This window comes from Periplaneta americana, chromosome 4 (genome assembly GCF_040183065.1).
Source record: "Periplaneta americana isolate PAMFEO1 chromosome 4, P.americana_PAMFEO1_priV1, whole genome shotgun sequence".
NCBI lineage: Eukaryota > Metazoa > Arthropoda > Insecta > Blattodea > Blattidae > Periplaneta > Periplaneta americana.
In genome coordinates this window covers 184,059,380-184,082,886 of record NC_091120.1, presented here as the reverse complement: position 1 = coordinate 184,082,886, position 23,507 = coordinate 184,059,380, and the positions used below count along the sequence as shown (strand labels likewise).

General features: G+C 34.5%; 1 protein-coding gene across 1 annotated transcript in view; it reads left to right on the top strand.

Moving 5' to 3' along the window:
- Positions 1–5,673: 5,673 nt before the first annotated feature.
- The window catches only part of ZnT63C (zinc transporter 63C), a 239,585-nt gene continuing 221,751 nt past the window's right edge, over positions 5,674–23,507 (top strand). Inside the window, exon 1 of the mRNA XM_069824501.1 lies at positions 5,674–5,936. The gene's annotated coding sequence lies outside the window, so the exon portion shown is untranslated. The remainder of the gene's footprint in view (positions 5,937–23,507) is intronic.

Here is a 23,507-nt window from a genome sequence, read left to right as displayed (position 1 = left end):
AGGTACAATTGTGTGACAATATGACTTGTTCTGGCTCTTGTTAAAAATGTTTGGGCAAGTTTTTGTACATTTCCAGGTCATTTGGTTTCTCTCGTACAGACCGTAAAATCTTTCCTTTGTCAGAAGAGAGCCAATTGTTGTAGGTTTGTAAAATGAGACTTTACTGAATCAAAAGCACTGGATAGAAATATCACTTAAAGAGGTCTTGGTTGTAAATATGTTGCCTGTTTTGCAATATTATCGACTTACTCGTTTCCAGGTACACCACAATGACTAGGTACCAATTGAAATATTATTTCCTTTTGGTGTTCTTTTAGTTTGCTTAGTTGTTTCTGAATTGGAATAATTGTATGTGCATATAGGTTTGGTACATATTTAATTATATCAAATATAGCCCCCTTGGAGTCGGTAAGTATGCAAATAGATTTTTCAGAAATTTGAGTAACACACTGAAGAGCAGCATCAATAGCTAGCAATTCAGTGTCAAGACTGGAGGAGGATGAACATGGTATGAAATAACTTTCTTGATATTTTGGAATATAATACCCTGCTCCTTATATCCCATTATTAGGATTTAGAGATCCATCTGTATAAATTTGAATGTGATCCTTATATGTCCCAGAGTAATTCCATGGCATCTAGCTTAAGAATGTATGGAGGATCATTTTTGGAATGATTTTCTGGAATTCGTATGCTATGTTTTGAAATCACCCATTTCCATAGAGGAATTTCGTTCACAACTGGAGTTTTAGCAATGAGTATGTCTGTGATATAAATTGGTAGTTCTTCTTTTTTTACTTTATAGAAATTACACAGGATATCATCTGACAGTTTGAAGATCTCTGTGATCTCTCCAAAGCTTTTGATTGTATTAACCATAAAATTCTACTACAAAAATTAGAATACAATGGTATTAAAGGCATAGCATATCACTTGTTTGAGTCATATCTCCTAAACAGAAAACAAAAAGTGGAAATCAACACATTTAATAACTCCTTTAAATCTGCTTCAACATGGGGAAATGTTCATACAGGGGTCCCACAAGGATCTATATTAGGGCCTATTCTTTTTCTAATTTTTATAAATGACCTTGGCCCCATAATAAAAGGAGTAGGTTATCCTATACTATTTGCAGATGACACAAGTATCATAATTACAGACAAGAACTTTGCCACATTCAAATATAAAACAGAAACAATTCTCCTTAAAATTTATGACTGGTTTACAACCAATAAACTAGCATTAAACATTAATAAAACTAACATAATTTAATTTAAAGCCACTTCAAATTTAATCTCTGAAACATTGGACACAACTATCAACAATATACCTCTACTAGAAACATCAACAACCAAATTTCTTGGTTTGCATATTAATAATACAATAAACTGGAAAAATCATATCAAAGAAATAACCCCCAAACTTAGCTCAGCATGCTTCGCAATTAGGTCATTACAACAATTTCTAAACAGCAGTATCTTAAAGACAATATATTTTGCCTATTTTCATTCCATTATGTCCTACGGAATAATATTTTGGGGAAATTCTGTAGATAGTAAAAATATATTCTTATTACAAAAAAGAGCCATTAGAATAATAGTTGAAGCAAAGGCTAGAGAATCATGTAGATTATTTTTTTAAAAATTAGAGATTCTAACCTTAACAAATCAATACATATACCGTACTCTACAACAAATTTCCTCTTACATAATAAAGAAAATTTTCCAACTAACTCAGCCATACATAGTATAAATACCCGCAGAAAGAATGATTTTCATACGCCATCATCAAATTTATCATGCTTTCAAAGGGGAGCACGTTACATGGCGATAAAAATGTTCAATAGTCTTCCTGAAGACATTAAGAATCATAGCCAAAACCCTGCATTATTTAAGGTAAAACTAAAAAATTACTTAATACCTCACACTTTCTATTCTGTAGATGAATTCTTGACATTTCACAGTACTGTGTAAATATTATAATACTATTAAATAGTAAACATATTACATTGTATAAAATATTATTTTTATTAAGGTATTATTTGTGTACAATTTCATATCTGCATTTTTTATGTATTGCATTTTATTGTTAAACGTAAGAATTGAACATGTTCTTTATTCTATGCTGTAAAGCAAATGTAAGAATATTATGGAACGAATAAATCTATCTATCTATCTATCTAGAACATCTGAGATCTGGAGGAGGCTTGCAATTTCAAATGTATTTTTAGATCCTTTTGTAATATATAGTGTCTGATTGGTTGAATATTATATTCAATTTCTAGGGCAACAATTTATGTGGTTTTTGGTAATTTAATTTTGTTAATTGTCCAAAAGGACTCGGTATACTGCCCTACATTAACTGTGTGTTAATAGAGCTATGACATGTCAGCTGAACATCACTAGCATGACTGATGGCGAATAACTATGTATAACTACAAGCTCACCGTATCTATTAACTTGGAAAATAAATAAACAATTCACAAAAACATGTAACATTCAATTAAAAAAAATGCACATTATTGAACGTCTGACGTCTTAAATTTAAACAAAGGAACAAAATGGAAACCACAGAATTTTACTTGAGAACTGACACTAATTTCAAATGCCACTTCACCTGTAATTAAATGTACTACAGGCCCTATTATTACAAGTTTAATGACGTCAAAATGATTCATTGGAAGATTAATAACACTGATTTTATTAAAAATAAAAAGTGATACGTCCATACAATAGAAATATCTTTATAAGACAATAAATTTACTCTTCAAGGAACGACCACTCATACAAATTGAGGGAAAGAAGGCAGAGGACGGACACTGGAAAGTTTTCTTTTCTCAATCGTACTATCAGGGACTGGAATGCTTTACCTGCAGACTTACTAAAGGCTTTACCAACAACCAAAAATGCATTTAAAAATAGGCTTAAGGACCTTACTAATAGACGGTAATTATACACCGTAGTTAAAGGGTGTAAATGATATGTTGTTATTGAAGTGTTGCATCAATGAAGAATTATGTTGTGTCAGTGAAGTGTGTTGTATCAGTGAAGAAGTATGTCGTGTCAGTGAAGTGTGCTGTGTAAGTGAAACGTGTTCCTGTCAGTGAAGCTTTACAGTTTATAGTGGCAGTGCTAAGAATTTGAACAGTGAAATGTTTTTGAAGTGTTAGTGAAATCAGGATAGAATCAGTGAAATGTGTCGTAGTTCCAGTGCAGTGAGTGAGTTGACAGCGAAATGAGTGTAATGTTGAAAGGTACTTGTGCAGATATGAACATATACTCGTGAGTTTTAGTTCGATCTTAGTTTTAAGATACAAATTAGAATATTTCAAATGTTATTTTAAGTGATCGTTTCATTTAATTTAGTATACAGTATTCCCTGTTGTTGTTGTTGTTGTTGTTGTCGTTGTCGTTGTCGTTGTCGTCGTCGTTGTCGTCGTCGTTGGTATTAATTATTAGTATTATTATTAATTGTATTTTTAATTAATAAGTTTATTATTGTCATTATTGAGTGTAATTAGTTACCACTGCCACCGGGTATATACCCATTGCAGTGTGAATAAATACATACATACACGCAATAATCATCAACAAAAAAAAATAGGTAAATACCCTTACCGTGATATTATCGATAATTGACAAAAACTGTAATTCACACTTTCTTTTTAACAACACCTGAGAGCTTTGGACCTTTAGAGAAGCAAAATTTTAGGATTTTAAGAACTCATAAAAGCCTCGTATTCAACACTCCAATAGGGAAATGTAAATATAGTACAGAGTGTAGTGATAGGAAAGACCTTGTTTCCGATGTTAAGCAAAAAATGAATTAGAATATGCTGACGTCCAAGAATACTGTCGTTAGAGCAGTTTAGTTCATTTTATATTCATTGATTTATTATATATATGTACCGGTAATGTCACATCGCGTATGCAGGACCTTTAGATATATCAGTAATCCACTGAGTGTTGGAATTCTGATTCTATTGTCGTGAGTTATAGTTCGCTTGTGTTCATGGTACCTAACTCATTTGGATTTTGTTTTAATATGTACCGGTATGACATTCGTGCATATTTGACAATCCTAGGGCATTGCTTGTAACTTGCAGGATGGTCAACATTGCAATTTGCACATTTAGGCTTTTGACAATTTTCGGTAACACATTTGTAACAGAGATGTTCTTTAGCACATTTTACACATTTTGGTTTTACAAAGCAGGTCTGCTGCTTGCGTCCGAATTCTTGACATTTGAAACATTGTAAAGTTACCTGATGACTGATATAATCTTCCATACTAATTTTTAGAAGGGAAAGATTGGTTAAAGTATGAATATCAGGAGCATTTGGTATTGCATAAGTGATGACGATTCACACTGGCATTGATATGAGAGACATTTTTCCTGTCATTTCATCAGTTACTTTTCTTTTCATCTGTTTTTAACAGACTGTACAGCATAACCCTTAGACATTAATTCACTCTATCTTCAGCAGAGGTTTCAATAGGGAGGCCTTTTATTACTACCTTTCTTAATTTAACTTGATCATGAGGAAAAGTGTAAAATTCATACCGGTAAGCTTTAGATTGAAGGTATTTCCCAATATTATTAAAATCAAGTTCCTTGGCAGCATATATTTTAATGCCTTGGGGACAACATTGTGCTAACACTTCTTCTTTCGTGAAAGTTGTGAAATCTTTCCTAAAGTTAAAGTAGATTGTCAGACATCTTACCACTGGGCCACACACAGATCATCATGTTGAATACGTTGTAGATGCATGACTTTCAATGAAGAGACACCACAGCAATGCCTTGCAGTGCAGTGCGTTTACACTAGTGAACTGCACAATAGAACTTAGCATTTCTATCGACCAGGAGTCGGCCCATTCTTTTTACCGTCAAGTGTACATTATCATTATTGGTATCATAGTTTATGTCTCGTAAAAATTGTGGGAAAACACAAAGAATAAACACTAATCTTATCTTAAAAGTTTTTGAAACTGAAATACTAACAAAATTATAGATTTTTAAGCTTTAGGAAGTCTTTCCAACTAGAAACACACTATCAACTAAACCAGCACTTGCTGAAATGGGTAAAGGGTAAGCGGAGCTGTCCCGTGTGCCCTGTCGTGCACCAGGAAGAGGTAGAGAGCATTCCCGCTAGCACAGGGCTGGGCAGCAAGAGTGGATTCTACTCTCTCACGGAGAGCCATATGATTTCTCTTCATCCCCTTTCTTTCCCGCCAAACACCGCGCAGCGTTGATTCAGTAACGGATGATTATTAAGCGTCCCCATTTAGAGTCTGGATCCGCTCCCGATGCCCACCCCTGCCCTAGCAGCTACGAGTGCACCATAGTGCAGTGTATTCTCCGCGGGTAAGAGACACTAGCCCCAGGGTGCTCTGTGCTGATGACCACTGAACTAAACAGTAAAATCCACACATATAGAAATACTGATTCACAGATGATTCAAATGACCATTTCAAATCACCGCCATTCCCTGAGACATACCGCGCTCGTGTGTGAGTTTCAGCCTCAGGAGTTTCGGTAACTATGACTCAGTCGAGAATTATTGTGCTGCCATCTATGCCATGTATATAGAATTTCAGTGATGAGAAGCGTGAGCGCTAGGACCGCTAGGACAGATCAATGTATCCGTATGACTATGAGGTTTTCATTCAATTTTCTGTATAGCAGGCTGTGGTGTGCGCTGGTCGCCATGTTCCTTGTTAGTATGATAGCAACAATGGAGTGTACTGTCGTGTAATTCTCTGCTCCGCTTTCAAGTATTTATGTGACGGGATAACGTGAATTAAATTACAGTTTAGTGTATATTACATTATTATGGATTTTCAACATGCTGCTGCTTTCAAACTGTCATAAGGTCTCCAGCCGACATAACTCAGGAATTCGAGATATTAGTTAAGTCAAAAACGGAAACAAGGTAAGATTCTGTACTAGACTAGTAGAGTAGTTCATAATATTAATTAATGTGTGATTTTTGTATTAAAATGTTGATTATCCCACTCATTAAAATGTAATTACCGTTGAAACCACAGTAATATAGCCTATATCGGTATTCTTCGTTGCGTTCTAGATATTTCGGTCGCTATATTAGTAATGTTTTATTTTTTTTGTAACTTGATTGTAAATATATTTTGGAGTCTGATTTTGTATGTTAATATGTCAGTTCTTGAATTAGAAATTTGTCAGTTTATCCAATATAATATAAAAATCTCGTTACAATGCCAGTGATAAGAAAACATCGATTTTGGTGTGTACCTTAATTTAAAAAGTAGGGCTCGTTTCAGAAAGTGGTATGAAGTTTCAATACTGATACATAATACTTTTATGAATTGGCATGTAGACCTATATTGTAGTGACAAAATTTCAAAGATAGTACCAAACGTTCTATGAAATGCCTAGGGCCTACTTAACAGGAATACCAAAAAATTCGTTTCTCATGTGAACGCAGGTTAATGATAGTAAAATCTATGAAATTCGATTCAGAATTCTGTATGGTAATTAGCAGGGGACCGCCGGTCTTTTACAAGGATGTGACAAGGCCAGTAGGTTAGTTGAGGGGATACCCAAGTGACGTGAGGCCGAGGCATTAAGATCATTGAAATCTTTTCACATATTCCTCAACCTCACGTCATCTAGATATTCCCTCAACTAATTCTCTAACCTTTTCACTTACCTTGTAAAAGACCGGCGGTCCTTTGCTAATTAACTCTGTATTAATAGTTAGTTGAAATTAGTATTCTTATTCAAAATTTATCATGCTTATCTTTGTCGTCTGAAGTTCAAAAGACAAAAGAGAAATATGTGGACTAGACATTAGGAAATCCCTCACATTGAATTGAATAAGATTATCGATAAAGTTCATCACACTGATCGTTAAGTTATTCTGTTACAGTCTACTTCTATTGATAACAATTAAAACCCAAGTGTAGACAATGTTATCTGATGCAAAGTCGTTGATAATTTTGTGCTTGGTGTCCATTGGTTTGTCTTTTTTTTTTCTTCGGTGTCACTGTTGCATTGAAAATAGTTTTTGAGATAAAACTGATTCACTGTTCTTTTGGAATTGTGTTACTAAGTTCATTTTATTAAGTAAGTTCACATGGATTTGGTGTAGCCTACATTCCATTTGATGGATCTTATGAAATGGAACGTTATTAAATTAGGTCATTAAATTATGGGTAGACCGTGTAAAGATTTAATTCTTGTATTTGTCACCCTATTGAAGGAGATTAGAAAATTTTGAAGGAAGAAATTTTGTTTTATAATATCATTTATCCAAAAGGAGAGAATGACAATCAAATGAATTATTGCACACTAACCTAACTTAATCTGAATCGTTGCTAAGTTACTAGGCTACTTTGTTCTCCGAAAAATGTGCCCATTACAATAAATAAGATAAGCAAAGAACTGTCTAAGCTTTTGCGCGAAGATCAAACGTCATACCTATCTAACTTCATCACTGACAGCGGTACTGCTTGTAAGTAATCTATCTAACCTTAACTAACGATAGGACTGCTTGCCACTTTCTCATCATCAAACCCTACCTAACATCATAACTGGGGCTGTATGTCACTATCTTATCAAACCCTACCTAACCTTAACTAACGATAGAGCTATTTGTCACTAAATCTGTCTCATCATCAAACCCTACATAACCTTAACTAACGATAGAGCTATTTGTCACAATCTGTGTCATCATCAAACCCTACATAACCTTAACTAACAATAGACCTATTTGTCACTAAATCTGTCTCATCATCAAATCATACCTAACCTTAACTAAATATGGAGCTATTTGTTACTAAATCTGTCTCATCACCAACCCTATCTAATTTTAACTGAGGATAGAGCTATTTGTCACTAAATCTGTCACATCATCAAACCATACCTAATCTTAACTAACAATAGAGCTATTTGTCACTAAATCTGTCTCATCATCAAACCCTACCTAACCTTAACTAACAATAGAGCTATTTGTCACTAAATCTGTCTCATCATCAAATCATACCTAACCTTAACTAAAGATAGAGCTATTTGTCACTAAATCTGTCTCATCACCAACCCTATCTAATTTTAACTAAGGATACAGCTATTTGTCACTAAATCTGTCGTATCATCAAACCCTACCTAATCTTTACTAACGATAGAGCTATTTGTCACAAAATCTGTCTCATCATCAAACCCTATCTAACCTTAACTAACGATAGAACTATTTGTCATTAAATCTGTCTCATCATCAAACCCTACATAACCTTAACTAACAATAGAGCTATTTGTCACTAAATCTGTCTCATCATCAAACCCTACCTAACCTTAACTAACGATAAAACTATTTTGTCACTAAATCTGTCTCATCATCAAACCCTATCTAACCTTAACAAACGATAAGACTATTTGTCACTAAATCTGTCTCATCATCAAACCCTACCTAATCTTAACTAACAATAGAGCTATTTGTCACTAAATCTGTCTCATCATCAAATCATACCTAACCTTAACTAAAGATAGAGCTATTTGTCACTAAATCTGTCTCATCATCAAATCATACCTAACCTTAACTAAAGATAGAGCTATTTGTCACTAAATCTGTCTCATCACCAACCCTATCTAATTTTAACTAAGGATACAGCTATTTGTCACTAAATCTGTCGTATCATCAAACCCTACCTAATCTTTACTAACGATAGAGCTATTTGTCACTAAATCTGTCTCATCATCAAACCCTACATAACCTTAACTAACAATAGAGCTATTTGTCACTAAATCTGTCTCATCATCAAACCCTACCTAACCTTAACTAATGATAAAACTATTTTGTCACTAAATCTGTCTCATCATCAAACCCTATCTAACCTTAACTAACGATAAGACTATTTGTCACTAAATCTGTCTCATCATCAAACCCTACCTAATCTTAACTACAATAGAGCTATTTGTCACTAAATCTGTCTCATCATCAAACCCTACCTAACCTTGCTAGTAACATTTGTCACTAAGGGTAAGGGGAAAAATTAGATAAAGAACAGGTTTTTTTTCCAGGTAAGAATAACGCAAGTAAATAATGTCATGCTCATTATTCGTCTGTTTGTTATAAACAAACTTCTAGAGTACCAGTATCAGTAATTCATGTTTATTAATGTAACTAATAAAATTATTCATAAATGCTTGGTTTATTTTAAAAAATAGCCTATATTTGATTAATTCATTTATTTAACAGATTCTAATCATAGACTGTACGCCAAACTGTTTACGAGGGAATGGTGAAACTTCGATATCTCCCCACTACACATGGGGGACAAAACAGACTTAAATCAATGAAACTTTTAAACATTCCTCGACTTCACGTTACTTAGATATTCCCGGGGTTTTCCCCTCAACCCATTAAGAGCAAGTGCTTGGTAACATTCAGCGCTGGACCCTGGACTCATTTCGCTGACATTATCACCTTCATCTCACTCAGACGCTAGATAACCTGCATTAATCTTGGAATCTCTTATGCTACTCCAGCACACGTGAATGTGACATACAGTGTTAGTTGTACATAATAGACATGCGATGATGAATTCCTTGTCCTCCAGCTTCCTCAGCAGTCGAAAACCGAACCACATCTCTGCTCTTCTGAACTCGCCACCATTTCAGATTTTGGACTAATACACGAATACCTTATTTTATCTCAAGGAGTGCAGTTCGGTGACTCCTTTGAACACTCACTTACAAATTTATGACTTCCTACACAAACAACTCTGACAATTCCATCCTGTCCCCTCGTCCCAACATTGCACAGTTGCCACAATCCTGGTGACCTTCGAAATTATGCAGTGAAACTGACGGTATTCTTGAAATTCGGAAAAGATGCGGCAACTCTGCCTCCACGTGGATTTGACGGGCACCTGTCAATTCTTCTGAACGAGGGTTGTGATTGGTTACTAACAAGAGAAGACAAGATTCCCGTCACAGTAAGGAAGACATTTATTTATGACAACCAATTAGTAGGGGGCAGTAGAAGGTCTGTCGGCAAAGTCCTTTCTATGAAACTGCACTCTATGAAAAAAAATAAAGTATATCACTAATGTTACTTACAGTGCAAAAACAAACGAGTTTGCGTCGATTATTATGTCTGTACTGCCCTCCTACCCCACACATATTAGAATTGATAGTAAACAGTGATGTTACCAACTTTGCACACCTTCAGTTCTACAGTATGTGTGATGACCCATTTTCATTTGATTGTACCTAATACATTTAATTCCTGGAAACAGCAAGTCAAGTATGGTCTCTGAATTGCTGAGGATTAATGCTGCACTTAGTTGTTGGTTGTCTCCTTCTGAAGATGAAATTTGAATTCTCACATTCAAAAGCTGCATTATTTCTACAACATCAATATGAATCTTCAGAATACTACTTTTGAACAGTAGAGTTATTTCGAATAGCCTACTACTACAGGCATGTCAATTGATGCCCACAGGAGCAAGCGCGCGCTTTAGAGCCCAGGAGAGCCTGAGCGCTTTACAGCGGAAAGGAAAGAGACAGACGAAAGAGGTGGTATATGCCACTTGGTCGAGCTATATTCAGGGATTGCCAGCACTGATTCAATAGATAAAGGGAAGAGTACTTATTAAAACTGTATCCATGTTAATTTTTAGATTTGCCTGAGAAGTATAAGTGCATTATAAGAAAGTAAGTTTTAATTTTAATGCTCATTTTTCACAAGTTTGATTTTTTTATTCAAAAGAAATATTTTCTCAACTTTTCGTATAGGAAAGTAAAATTTTCAGGTATAGGCCTATTTATTTAGTAGCCTTACAGAATGTTTTCGTAAATCTAATATACCGTATATACGTATTACTGAAGATAGTGTATTGAACATTTTGAAAATATTCGCATGGAAATTGTTTGTAAGGAAATGAATTAACAAAGCAACTACTGTTACATCATAAGCCAAAAGTTATGTGCCCATGTGTTGTAAAAATGTTAGCTCTATAGCTGCAGCAGATTTCGAGAAAATAATTTAATATTCTGATGATAGGAATTTGCTCACAAATATCACCTTAAAAGCATAATGCGATAAGAGTTTTGTTATGTAATATTAGTTACACTTAAAACAGATACAGTACCTAGGTAACTTTGCTTTGTACTGTAATATTGTTTTGATTAGTTTATTGATTACTTTTGTAAGGCTAAAGATACCATCAATATAAATTCCAACTTATGTCATACTCAATCTCTTTCTTTACGAATGATGTGTTTCATCCACTTAATACAATATAATATTATACTGCTATGGAATTTAAGTGAATATTCCTTCTTAACTCTCTATTATGTTATTAAGATTTAAAACACAAGTGCAATATTAAGAAATCAGTGTTAGTACTTTTGTTTTACAGACAATATAGGCCCTAGATAATATTAAACAGAAAGAAGCCATATAAAAATAACGACATAAAATTTCACGTTCAGTTTGAAGTTTGTGCACCACTGTTTTCTTAGTCCAACAGGCTGCTTATTCATGTACACAACCCTTCTTCTTTCCATACTTAGCGCTTGCTGCCCGCGCATGACGTCAAGGTCGGAAAAATGCACTTGGTTTGACATCACTGGCCTAGTACATAGTTTGCTTAGACTACAACACAACAAAATACACTTCTAATGGATACTAAGTCATGTAAATACAGAAGGCAACGAAAGAGCAGGTGAAACAGCTAAAATTTCAAACCTTACTATTGCAGATGATAGATAGAGGAAGATGGAGTGTGTTGGTGGATTGATAGAGGAAAACAGGAGTACCCCGAGAAAAACCCTCTGCAACGTCTGCTTTGTCCACCACAATTTCCATCATGACCTGGCAGGGATCAAACCCAGTCTGTCTGGATGGATGGAAAACCTGCATGCTAGCACTTGAGTCACAGATGCTGCTAGAGGTCGGATGCATTTAGTGAAGAAGAAGCAAGATATTGTACCTGCTTGATGAATTTGTTTATGTAGTGAAATATGTTTCACTATTTTATGGCAGCCACGTTACTACACAAAACATGCATCCTTTTGTACAGGTTTATGATAAACACAGAAATAAAAACTCATGATATATTAAGCATGACACTACAGTGAGATTGATGGTCAGAGTCTTTTCCTTGCAAGAAAGAGATCCAGTTCTAGACTTATCAGTAACATAAATCATAAAAGGAATTTTACAGTTTCATTTTTCAGGCATTGACCTACATTGTGTCATAATATTACTAGTGTAGCTATCACAAATGCTACTGTTATTGCTGCTGCTGCTACATTGCTCTCCATCTATGACAGCATTTTTCAATCTTTTTTCAACATGTGACCACTAAAGTTGTAATTTAAAATCCTGTGGCACACTCATGTAATCTAAACCAGTGGTTCCTAACTAGGGGAGATTTTTTATTTTTTATATTACAGTAAGATCTATAATAGCAACTGCCTTAAGGAACAAAGGTTATTCAGTATATGAAGAAGTACACGGCATATCCAGTGAGGGCAGTAATCAAAGAATCGACATAATTGCATTTAAACCTCCCTCTCTTGAAGGTTACATCATAGACCCTACTGTGAGATTCGAATCGCACGAACATCAGCCAGAAGAAGTACACGAGGGAAAAAGGAATATTTATGAACCTTCCATCAGTTTTTATAAGGACAAATACCATCTGGAATCCATCGTCATTACGGGACTAATGATAGGAGCCCGTGGGACCATACCCCGGTTCCTAGTCGACTTCTGTAAATCTTTTGGCCTGCATAAAAATATTTTAAGAGATCTAACAATTGCAGCACTCAAAGGCTCAATGACTATTTTCAGGCATCATACATATGGACCATGACTAATTCGATTCTCCTTGACGTTACTTCGTTTAACATCATGTGTTTCAATATAATTCAAATTGTTTATTTTTCACTCTAACAACAATGTATCACTAAGCCTCAAGGCAGTTACTCTATTGTATCATGGTACTCTTTGTCGATGGCAACCTGTAGTGGTTACAGGAAGAAATTAAATAAATAAAATCCTATATTTTTTAAGGCTGGTCCATAGTGACAATTGTGGCGAAGAAGATCCCAGTTGGGGTTTTCCTTTTGTTTTTCCTGTTTCACCATATTAGACATCTACATCATTCCAGCATCGTTCTATAACAATGGTACTCACTATAAATTTGATGAGAGCCAGAAGTGAGAAATAGTAATTTGCCGAGAGCTACAATGCATTTCACAGTATTGAAGCTTAACAAAATGCGCGGATTTTTAATTACTAAATTATTTGGCTGATGATGATGATGATGATTATTATTATTATTATTATTATTATTATTATTATTATTATTATTATTATTATTATTATTATGTATTAATTAGGAACATTAAATCCAGACGTTTGAGGTGGGCAAGGCATGTAGCACATATGGGCGAATTCAGAAATGGATATCTATTTATTTAGTATTTTGCTAATAATTGTAACATAAAATATAATATATACAGAAAAACTTTAGCTCGCCCCTGAAAGAGTAGAACTCGTGCTCAGGGACGGATTCCTGAATTGAAATTAATAATTATACTGTGCAATTATAGTATTTAAATTTACAATTTTTCAATACATAACTTTTTAAATTTAATACTAGAATTGACAAGATTAGGATATTTAATTTTTTTTTTATCCAATGCCACCAGGTTGTCTTTTCGACATTTCTGGTCTTCTCTCACTTCTGAGGTTGGGGCGCCTGGAAGGCGGAGTTACATTACCCCGATGATGTGATAGGATGATTATGATAATGTATTGCCAGGAGAGGTCTTAAATCTAAACTTAACCTAAATTCCAGACCATGGACGAACACAGGAATAATCCCCTTTAAGGAAAAATTCCTGTGCTCTAACCGGGAATCGAACCCGGGACCTCATGAACTATAGCCAGAAGCTCTGACCACTAGACCATGAGGCTGGTCAATATTTAAATATAAATTTGTTATATATGCCTAAATTACTACTATGATTAAATACTGTAACAGTGTTGCGTTTTGGTTCAAACACTCTTAAAGAATTCATACCTTTTGTTTCATAACTATGAGAATACAATTCAAAATTATTTCGATTTTTATGTATGAATTTTATTAATACAATATAATAAATTTGTCTTACGTTAAGTACATTAAAGTCTAGAAACAAATTTTGAGATGGAAAATCAATAGGTTTATGAAGACATATTTTAATTATTTTCTTCTGTAATAAATAAAGTGGATTAAAATTGGATTTAAATGAGCTACCCCATCCTATAATTCCATACATAATTACCGATTGAGTGTTAGTTGGGAAAAAGACCTTTGGAGAGACCAAGATGTACATGGGAGGATAATATTAAAATGGATTTGAGGGAGGTTGGATATGATGATAGAGACTGGATTAATCTTGCACAGGATAGGGACCGATGCCGGGCTTATGTGAAGGCGGGTTCCTTAAAAGCCATTTGTAAGTATGTAAGTTATTATGTATTATTATTTCATATAAATCAATAGAAATTACACTTATTAACGGTATTATAAACTCGAAAGGCGAAGTCTTATACTCTTCTGCGAAATCGTATCAATACAACCAGGTTGATTTATTGTTTTAGTTCACCTGTTTTAAATTTAGAAAAAGAAGTGTTACATGCAGTAGAAGACACTCCTTAACAATCTCCACACTGTAAATGGCTTAATTTTTGTTAAGTGGTACTTACGATGGTTTTGTTGTCAATTATTTTTTGTATACAGTGGAAAACATTACATTCTATTCACATATTATGGACATTTTTAATATTTTCAGTTTTTCTATTCTTGTGTGAGAATGGTTTAGGTACCTGTTATCAAGATTTGAATGCACGCTATTATAATGTCTATTAAGATAAAAATGTTTAGTCGGCCTGGGCAGCACAGATCGAACCCACAATCTCGGCCCAGATCGATGGCATTTCAGTGTGCTTAAATGCGACAGACTCATGTTAGTAGATTTATTGGCATGTAAAAGAACTGCAGGACAAAATTCCAGCACTCTGGCGATTCTGATACAACCTCGGTAGTTGCGAGCGTCATTAATTATAACATAATTCAAGAAATTTTAAAAACGTTTATAACCCATTATTATATCAAGACATTACAAACACATGAGACATGTTATTTTGTTAACTGTCCGAAGAGAAGTCTGAACTTTACAAGTGATACCAAAAAGGCACCACTTATGAGGCAACTAGGCCAGGAGGTAATGAGGTAGGGCGGCTAGTTCCTTTCCCCCCTCCATTTCATACGTCACCGGGTAGCTACACATTACATTAATCAGACTTCAAATGCATGATACTACATTTATTTAAGAAAAGAGAAACAAATAGCCCTATGTATCGTTAAAGACCTTCACTGGCAGTAATGATGCAAGATAACCCAAGCTTTCTCCAGTTGCACAATAGTTCAGAAATTAAAAAATAATTCTCAGAAAAAGATTAGTTGTTGTTTTCTAATGCCAGGCGTTTGACAATAAAGTCATTTGACCTCTTGCACTTCAATATTTTTCAAAGATATTATCATGGTCAGCCACTAAAGCACAGATTTTGAGGTGTTCCGAATGCATTTCTTGGTTTGAGTTGCACAGTGGGCAGTTAGGGGACTGATATATTCCAATTCTATGCAGGTGTTTGGCCAAACAGTCATGGCCTGTTGCCAATCTAAATGCAGCTACAGACGATTTTCGTGGTAAATCGGGAATTAACTGTGGATTATGATGCATAGAGTTCCATTTTTTCCCTTGAGATTGTGTTATCAAATTTTGTTTGTTGAAATCTAAGTATGTAGATTTAATAAATCTTTTCACAGAGTAATACGTAGATTTAGTAAGAGGTCTGTAAGTAGCAGTGCTGCCCTTCTTTGCTAAAGCATCCGCATTCTCGTTTTCCTCGATTAGTAATAGTAGTATTAGTTCAAGAGCTGCAATAAATGTCTTTGAGAGTTGCATGCGGCCCGTGGGCAGTGTAATGAATATCACTGTTCTATAGCATTCACTGAATGCTGGCTGGCAATGCATGGAGGGGGCTGGTCTAGGGACAAATGGGATTGTCTGCTAGGAACCTGGGCACACAGCAAACCTTAGTGTGATCAGCTGGTGAGGGTTGGGAAAGCACCTAGCTTGAGGATTAGCACAATAGCCTAGGCCTATATCTAATAATGTCGCAGCGATGGGTCATAACCTAATATTCAAATTCAATTGAATTCAAGGTTGGTACGATAACTTTACTGACTTGGCAACCCTGTCGTTGCATCAGTCATTCTCTTCTCTGCTACTCGCACATCGATACTGTATTTACCAAATGTTGTTTGCTGAAAGTTGTGGACTCACTTTTTATTATTCTTTTCACATTTATTTTTCCAATTTTGTTATGACAGTCTTTACTATTTTCATTTTCTCATGGCACACCAGCAGATCATTTGCGGCACAGTTGTGTGCCTTGACACACCGCTTGAAAATGGCTGATCTATGATGCCATCGTTTGTACTGCCGACTTGCGTATAGGCCTACTTCAGGTGTCTGATATTGCTGTTTTAAAAAAATTATTTTCCAATTGTGTTTCTTTTTTCTGGGGGTGGAATTAAAAACAATTAATGCACAGAATCAGGGAATAGAGTGGCAAATTTATATATATATATATATATATATATATATATATTTGTTGTTGTTGTTTTCTAATGCCAGGCGTTTGACAATAAAGTCATTTGACCTCTTGGACTCCAATATTTTTCAAAGATATTATCATGACCAGTCACTGAAGCACAGATTTTGAGGTGTTCCGAATCCATTTCTTGGTTTGAGTTGCACAATGGACAGTTAGGGGACTGATATATTCCAATTCTATGCAGGTGTTTGCCAAACAATCATGGCCTGTTGCCAATCTAAATGCAGCTACAGACGATTTTCGTGGTAAATATATATATATATATATATATATATATATATATATTTGGTACAGAGGCAGAACTGATATTTACCACAACTCTATCAGTTCTGAGAAGTGTAGACAACTTACTTCGTCAGAGACTATCCAGAATGCATCACAGATAGTGGGTCTACATTTGTCACTCGTAATGAATAGGGTGGGTTGGGGTAATTTTGTTATAAAAAACTGCTTTTTTCTTTTTAGTTTATAGATCCATAGCCTGTTACCATGATAAAATTTTTCAGTTAATTTTTTATATGTTAGCACAGTGACCTTCTAGAATGACTCTATTAGATTTTCAAGTATGTTGACCTATTCTTACCATAATAATAACCTAAGTTTATCTATACTCAATTTACCCCCATGAATGGGGTTTTTAATTTTTTTTTATTAGAGAAATATTGGAGAGCAAGAACGCTAATGGCTTCGTTGCCAAAGCCCAGCATTAGATAACAACAACAACAACAACAATTTTTTTTATTAATAATAAATTTATTTGTTCTGGCGGTGTTGAGGCCATCAGGCCTTCACGAAATTTAGGTGTAATGTGTATTACTGAAATAAAACATGCTTGAAAGTCCTTATAAACCAAATTAACCCAACCATAGGTATCCTAGAATAGAATGTGGAGGTTAGATAGCCATTTAAAGTTTTAATTAAACCTAACAAGATGAAAATATTATGGGGGGGCTGAACTGAATTTAGTTAATTTCTGAATTATAAAAGATACGGTACATGAATAATTTTTTACATACTAGTTCTGGGCATTATTTGGTACATACATACAAATTTTCAAAGCTGTGGTGTAGTAATATCAGCATTAATTTTGTGTTAATATTTTGATATGTGTAGAATTTCTGTCTTGTGCTACAAATTCACAAATTTTTAAATATACTATTTATGGCATGATAAAAAATAATTGGTATTCAGTTTTCTCAAACTCCAATTATACTTTGAATTTAAAGTTATTAAATTTAATAATTTCAAAATTTAAAAAAAATCATATATATTAGGGAATTAAAAATTGTTAGACCCAGTCATACTTTACACTGCACACAATTGAATGCCAGTTATGAAATATTGGAATACACTGAAACAGCAGAACAAATTTCAGAACAGTATGTCAATAAATGTGGGAGTGGATAGATTTTTAAGAAGTGAATGTGTAGAACAAATTTAAACCGAGAAAATAGACACCAAAGTTTAAATTAATTTAATTTTGGTAATTTCTAAACTATAAAAGATACATTAATTAGTTTTTGCGTACTAGTTCTGGATATTACTCGGTACAGACATGCAAATTTTCAAAGCTGTAGTGTAAGTAATATCAGCATTATTAATTATTCACATTAATTTTATGTTAATATTTTAATATTATAGTATAGGGAAGCATACTTCCTGAACCTCTGCTATTAGTTGGACAAATATATGTACTATCTGAAACGGACTCTATGTCTCAATGTGCAAAGAATCACTTAAAAAATTGAGGAGAACCACAGTAATTATGCAATGAAATAGCGCACGAGTTTAAAAAGGCTGCAGAAACACCTTTAGAAGTGGAATATGAAAATGAAACTTGATATTATTCACAACATTATTTAGAATTTTTTAATGTAAAAATCCAAAAATCGCCCTTTTTAGGCCATATAAGCTTATATATCTATTTTTCAATTTAGTGTCTCTTTAAGTCAATAGTTAAGTTCTTGATAAGGTTTATTTTGCAAGTTAAAATATTTCCCATTAAAATCAAGGACAGAAAACACTTCGAATATTTATTTGTCTTTCACCAATCCATATTTGGCATGATCTGGAACGAAAATTAGGTTAGTTACTAATTAACCTATCTATAATTTATACCCAAATTACCCCATGTTTGTAAATAAATTTTAATGTTCTATTACAACAGTTATTAAAAACATGTTGTAAACGTGTGTAATGTACATATACATGAATTTGGTTACTGTATCACAGCTGATTCCCCAAACAATATTGCTTTGAATGTGATGTGTCATTTGAATTGGAACATTAAATCCAGACGTTTGAGATGGGCAGGGTTTGTAGCACATGTGGGTGAATCCAGAAATGCATATAGAGTGTTAGTTAGAAGACGTAAGGGATAAATACGTTTGGGCAGGCCGAGACGTAGATGGGAGGATAATATTAAAGTGGATTTGAGGAAGGTGGAATATGATGCTAGGGACTAGATTAATCTTGCTCATGATAGGGAACGATGATGGGCTTGTGTGAAGGCGACAATGAACCTCCCGGTTCCTTAAAAGCCAGTAAGTAAGTTGTGTAAGTATTATTTAAGATGGTTGAGTGTATTCCCTAAAACTGTAATCATTTCTGAGAAAAAACATATTTTATCGAAATTATGGTGGGTCATAAAATATGTTTTTTCTCAGACATGATTACAGTTTTAGGGAATACACTGCACACATTGTACTCTTCACCTGACATAATTAGGAACATTAAATCCAGACGTTTGAGATGGGCAGGGCATGTAGCACGTATGGGCGAATCCAAAAATTATTTGGAGTATTAGTTGGGAGGCCGGAGGGAAAAAGACCTTTGGGGAGGCCCAGATGTAGATGGGAAGATAATATTAAAATGGATTTGAGGGAGGTGGGATATGATGGTAGAGACTAGATTAATCTTGCTCAGGATAGGGATCGATGGCGGGCTTATGTGAGGGCGGGAATGAACCTCCGGGTTCCTTAAAAGCCAGTAAGTATGGTGGGTCATTCCATACAAAATTTTAGGAATATGCCAGCGATGTCATGAATTTTTTTGGACTTTTAATATAATAATGTTATTATGGAAATAAATTAAACTGCCAACTATGGCAGCCATATCATTAATATTTTAGTCACATGGATGATTGAAAAATGGGTGACAGTTACAAGTTATCCATCATTTGAAATATTCTAGACACCCTATATGAAGTGTCATCGAAACTAAACAGACGCCATTGTAAACCTGAATAACCATATTTTAATACCATAAAGACAAATCCGAATAATATTAAGGCATGCTCATAAAAACACTTCATTGAAAAAAAGAAATAGTTTTATATTCGAATGCAACAAATGAAATTCATGCGAATTTCATTTGTATTAAAGAAGATCTTATTCCTAATCCATCTCCCAAGTTTTATGACTTTATCTCAAAAAACCTGTGAATAATTAAATTAATAAAATTATTAATTTTTGTTCCGACGGTTGAAAATCACTTGCTATATGTGGCGGTCGCAGCGTTCGCGAGACTTCATAACGATGAGTAATCCCAAACGTTCCTCTCCCTGACCTTGATCGCGCAACATTCTGTACGACGGGAGAGCCTACCTGCTGAGCTCCTTTGTTCCGGTGAGTTATTCTTTATTAAAAACTGACATGATATTTAAGTCAACATTTTGAAATTTTCGCAGTGGAATCAATATACCCTAAAGAATTAAACACATGTTTTTTCGTCTGTTAAAATGAATTGCATTTTGTGTTCCATATTTTAAAAATTATTTTACGGTGGGTAACTATCTAAAAAAAATGTTTTTTTTTTTTTCTCATTTTAAGGGCATTTATAAACAAGGCTCTCCTTTTTCGAATTGCATTGAAATGATTTTTCCATCTTGCTTGACATAGTAAGAAAACTTCAATGAGTGAAACCGTGTTCTTTGTTAAACCAATATTTTAAATTCTGATTGCTGCCTAACTATGAAAGGTATAAATGTAGTATTGCTTGAAATTCATATTTAAAGCATACAAAATAATCTACTACAATATTTTTAACTTTTGAGACATCATGGCTCAAAAACATACTTTTTTGCTTGGAATGACCCTGGCATTAAACATACCTGTGGTGAACCTTCTCCACTGCTAGAAAGATCGTCAGTGTAATGTAAATCATTGACACTATCATCAGTGTCAAAATCGTTTCCTATATTACTAGAACACTGCATTTCGTCTTCTTCATCCGCCATTTTAATGCGTGTTAACTTCTTTTTTGTTCAAAAATCTAACCAGAATGTGTTTGGAATAAAAATTGTGGATATTGGGGAGTTACTTGTACTGCTACACGTACTATCTGATGGGAGATGGTGAAACTAATAATACAAACTATGATATACATATTTTCTCAGTTCTCTTAAAACTGTGGGTTAGATTCTTTCCCGTCCCCCCTCCCCAAGTTCTTCGTAAACTAAATTATTGCGAAAAGCGTAAAGCATATAATAAGAAAGTATGTGTTATCTTCGTGACTTTCGGCCTGGGTAGCGCAGTCGGTATAGCTCTGGTCTTCTGTGCTTGATGTCACGGGTTCGATCCCCGCTCAGATCGATGGCATTTAAGATGGCTCATGTCAGTAGATTTACTGGGATGTAAAAGAACTCCTGCGGGTCAAAATTCCGGCACACCGGCGACGCTGATATAACCTCTGCAGTTGCGAGCGTCGTTAATAAAGCATTTTTTTTCCTTCGTGACTAATGTTTTTAAACTGCGAAATAAATTTTATACAACATCCCCTTACTGGGAGCTGGACTTCATGCAGACAGATTTACGTAAGATAGATAGTTGTAAGGTGCTTTTCACATATGCGTCATAAGCACCAATGTCCCTTGTATTAACTCTATTTAGTCGTCAGTTCTGGTTGTCAAGATTCTCCCCTAGCATTTCTCCAAGTTAATTCATAACCTCATTGCTCTGTCATTGCTCATGTTCTCAATGTGTTATACATAAAATTGTCCCTTCTCTTGACAAGTAGAGGGAGAAAGTCGGATGAGCGCTGTACTCTTGATGTAATGCACGTTTTGTAATTTATTTGGTGACAATTCTTCGCGCTTATTATTTACGTAAGCGAAAGTTGGATTGTGCCAAGAACAGTGGGAAAAATATCCAGGAAGCATAAATGATATTTTGAACTGATTGAAGGGATGTACAAAATCCGATACCACAAGAAACGAAGCTGTGTAATCAGAACTTAAAAACACGCAAGATAAATTACAAGAAAATGATCCTTACAGATTTGATGTATTGGCAGACGGGCTTCTGAAGGAGGCCTGAACTTCTTAGAAGTGATTGAAAAGTTCGGAGAGTCATCTTAATTCTTCAGAATCAGTTATTGGTGTTAACATGACCGAATTTTTTCTTCCAGGGTAATTTATTCAGTCATAACAACCTCATAAAATACCAGATGAAACCATTAATTCATATTTCTCTGCCCAAGGACAGATCTTTCACCGCAACCCAGCATTCGCCAATCTTCCATCTTTTTCGTCTCCGCATACGTTCCATATGAAGTAATTAAGTAATTAAAATACGATTTGGTTCAGGGATGATTCGTTTTTGGGGCAAGATAATTCAGGTAACATGTTTCTTAATTGCGATTGTATTTTAATAATTAAAATACGATCATTTTGATTCAAGGAGCATACATTTTGGTCGAAGGATTATTCCTTTAACATGTTTATTAATTTTGATATTATTTTCAAATAATTAAAATACCGTCATTTGGGGCAAGGATGATTCTTTTAACATGTTTCTAAATTAATCTTGATTACATTCTTCAAGAAATTATTCCAAACCAATATGAATACAGTGTGGATTGTGTACGAAGATAATTTTTTCTGTTGGCCCCATTATGCATCATTGTTTACGTATAAAAAACAAATGAAAATTAACATGGCACATAAACACTATTTTATGAAATACAGGAAACAAAATAGCTACCGGTATATGTAAATAAGTAATAAGAAATAATACTTTGTGGAGTAATTAATACTTAATACTGTATGTGCCACGTGCATACAGGGTGGAAATGAAATAACCCTGCAGATTTTCAGAGCGAATAGCTCATGTTGCATGTAACAAAAAAGTGTAATGCCATATTGGTGGAAAGTTCATACTTTTTTCAGAAACAGATTTTTTCCCCAAATGTTCAACACCCTCTTATTCGGCAACTACTGCGAATATGATCGTAATTTTTGTCCTTATCGATAGAAAATGTAATAAAGAATAATTTATCCCTCTGGCGTATTTCAATAACGTGGACGGTTTTCGTGTAAATTTAATTTAAAAACAATTAATTTCAAATCACTGAACGAAACAACCAGATTGCAACGCTATAGCCAGAGAGAGAGGTGGGCGGTAGTTCACCTGGGGAGACAGATCTCCTACATCTACATTACGAGAAGGAAGAGGATTGTGTTAGCGGCGATGTTGCCGGATTGCTGAATCGTTCAACTTAATTTTCTAATTAGCTCTACATTTAATCACAGAACGTAATGTAGGTTTTCTATTCATTTAAGTGTACCCTTTCAATCCGCAAGATTATTTCACTTCCACCCTGTATTAATTGCAAAGTTAGTCCACATCTCATCATTTGATCATGAAATAACGCAACTTAGATCGGACATCAGTTCCGTGTATGATGTGGGAGAATATCGAAGTTTCAATAAATACATACTATATACCTACACATACACGTCTTGTACTTTCCAGATATCTGGCTGCAGATGATCACCCGAAAGTT